We start from the raw sequence: 3,276 nt of genomic DNA, 5'->3' as shown, positions 1-3,276 counted from the left end.
TATCGATTTTTATTAGTTTAAACCTATGTTTTGTATAAAAAACACATACGAATTTAGTATATAGCATTGCGAGAATGCCTGCCGGAAGATATTTATCTAAAGACTTGCAATCAAAGATTGTTAAAGTGTTTCAGAAAGGAATAAAACAAAAAAGTATTGCAAAAGATTTTTCTTCGCACAAATCCGCGGTATCTAAAATATTAAAGAGATACAGGGCATGAGGAAATGTTATTACTAACGGACGTTGTAGTGGCAAGCCGAGAAAAAGGACCAAACCCCTAGATAATCATATAAAAATAATTGCTGGAGCACAATCAAATTTGTCTGCAAGGGGTATTCTACGCGAATTGGGAGTCGAAGATTTGAGTTAAAAGACTGTATAAAAGCATTATAATAACGTAGGACTTGTAAGTAGACAGCCAGGAAAAACACCATTGATTTCTCCAAAAAATAGAGAAGCCCAATTTGCTTTTGCCCGAAATTATTTATTATACTTTGCGATCTAGCATTTTGGAACAAAGTCTTATTTAGTGGCGAGACCAAAATAAATCTTTTTGGATTTGATGGGATAACATAGGTAAGGTGTCTAGTTGGTAAACGGTATGACTCCAAATATACTTTACCTACAATAAAGCATGGCGGAGATTTTGTTTTTCTATGGGGATACCTTTTGTCCTACAAAATAGCTCCAATCTATTTTATTCAAGGGAACATGGACATGTTCTTTTACCTAAATATTTTGAAAAATGTAATGGAATCATTTTGTGACGACAATCTACCAGTTAAATGGATATTCCAGCATGACAACGACCTAAAACATGAAACAACAATCGTTACCAATTGGCTCAAGGAATCAGAAATCGTTATTTTAGATTAGCCAGTGCAAAGCCGAGGCTTGAATCCAATTGAAAATTTGTAGAATTATAATAAGTAAAAGTGCAAATTTGGAATCAAAGTGTCATAAATAAGGAAGATTTAAAGCAGTCCATTCAAAACGTGTGGAGAAATATGGATATGTCCAAAATAAATACTCTTCTTGAATCGATATCCGAAGGCGTGCAGAGGTTATTGAGAATACATGGAATGCTGCGCATTATTAATTTGATTCATTTTGTTTTATCACAACTGTTGTTTATTGTTAGTTTTTCTAGAGTTTCTTTAGTTTTGTTTAACTATTTGTTTTATGGGATAACTTACTGTTTTCTTTATAATACAAACTATTTGTAATATATGTTAGTATGCTTCTTTTCTTGATTTATGTCTATTATTATATATCAAAGTACGTTAGTTCAACAAAAGTATTAAAAAACCGCAATATCGAAAATTTTCTTAGTGTTGGCCATTAGTGTATAATTTTCAATCATGATAACATAACTTCCAAATTTTTACTCACTCTAGGCCGGCCTTATCCTTAATTCCTTTTGTGATAGGAATAAAGAATAATACATAATTGGTGACCTAATTGTTGAATAATACCTAATTAGAGTCTTAACAAATGTGCCCGAGTGTGGAAGAAGTGACCAACGAGAGAATTCAAGTCCGATGATTTCTTGATTCTTCAAATTTATTCCTGGAACATCGATTTGCAAATAACAGTTTTTGTAGAAGAAACCGCGAATTTTCCAACCCTACTAAATGCAGCTATGTAGATTAATTATTGTACATTGAGTTTTCTCACATTAAAGTTGATCCTGCAATTTTTTAGATTATTTTTTATTTGGTAAGATGTAGACGCCTGGAAAACCTCTTCCAATGTCATTGGGTGATTTTGATCCAGGAAGTTGTCACGGATACGTGTACATCATCAATGAGAATTTTTTATCTTGTTTTTAATCTATTTTCAATATCTGTTTGGTACAATCATGGTATCTGCGAAACGAGTTTGTAAATTTAGGATTGCGTAGGAGAATCTTCGAAGTTTTTTACTGTTCAGTGAACAGAGATAGTTTTTTCTAATTTACCCAAATTTTACTATTTCCATTGTACCCATGGATGTCATACAATTACCTTGTGACCCGTTTTATTCAGCAGAAAGTCACATTCTAAAACTATTTATTATCACCCCTATGATGATACATAAGTGATAACAAAAACAGGCCATTTACATACCTTTAGTATGGCCATTAAATTAATATAAGTGCTCCATCATAGGGGTGATGATAGTTTATAAGACTTAATAATATGATAAGTGGGCCTATACTAGACTCAACCCTTGAGCCACACATCTGCACCATGTTTGTATTTTTTTTCCATTGGTACTTCGAGTAGGATCTACAATTAGGACATGTAAGCTGCTCGATTTACAAGATGAACCGTAATGTTGGTCTGTCTCGAATGCAAGAAATGCCATAAAGTTTCAGAATTTTTGGTGATTCAAGTAACAACTGCCTAGAGACGCTCATTGCTCCGCCCACAAGAAGTGCCAGAGTTACTTCAAGTAATTAACAACATAAGATGTGTCTAGTGCTTCGCCTACAGATTTCCAGTGCTCACCAGCTTCATAAGCAACGAGATTGAAAAAATAATATTGCGACTATCTAGTGGAAGTGAAATGTTTTAGTCAGTTTCCCTTAACTATTTTGGGATAGTTCCAGAGTAAAAATTAATCCTTAATTAGCAAAATTTTAGGTTCCACCGAGATTTGAACTCGGATCGCTGGATTCAGAGTCCAGAGTGCTAACCATTACACCATGGAACCTTCTTGTGCAAGTAGATTTACGAATACTACTACGTTACAACAATAAGCAATAAAAGAAGCTGTATATAAGAGTTTAAAAATATAATTCTAATTATCGAAGGTCAAATTTAAATAGGCCGCTTTTAACCTAAAACGTTACATTTTTATTAATTTATTTGCGAAGGAATTTTTTGTAAGCTTTAATTGGCGCAAATTTAAACAAACCTACTTAAAGTCAAGGTGCCCTTTGGTCGACAATTCCATTGGTATTTTTGCGACCGGAATACTTCATTTTTACCCGTTTTTAAAAATTGCCCTGCGCACACGGAAATTATTGATGTTGCATGTTTCACACACTTCAGTTTAACTTCACTTTCCAAAAACTGCTCTTTTCACCCCTTGCTAAAGCTCAATTCGAATTAAAAATGTAGAGGGGTGAGCTTCTTGCGAACATTATAGGGACTTATGTTACCCAGTGCGGCTAATTTATATGCAGAGAGGAAGGTCCAGTTCTATAGTTGTAAGGCCAGATAAATCAAAGCCCAAATTGGGGTATGGCCCCTGAAATTCTAAGCCCTCTGATATTATTGAAGCCGGTT

At 34.0% G+C, this 3,276-nt stretch overlaps 1 non-coding gene across 1 annotated transcript; it reads right to left on the bottom strand.

Moving 5' to 3' along the window:
• Positions 1-2,626: 2,626 nt before the first annotated feature.
• TRNAQ-CUG (transfer RNA glutamine (anticodon CUG)) lies at positions 2,627-2,698 on the bottom strand. Its single transcript has one exon. It is a non-coding gene; the product is annotated as a tRNA-Gln (tRNA).
• Positions 2,699-3,276: the final 578 nt, after the last annotated feature.

The sequence above is a fragment of the Euwallacea similis genome, chromosome 10, assembly GCF_039881205.1.
Source record: "Euwallacea similis isolate ESF13 chromosome 10, ESF131.1, whole genome shotgun sequence".
NCBI classification, from domain to species: Eukaryota; Metazoa; Arthropoda; class Insecta; order Coleoptera; family Curculionidae; genus Euwallacea; species Euwallacea similis.
Note: the sequence above shows the minus strand (reverse complement) of the source record. Positions and strands in the feature narration are given on the sequence as shown.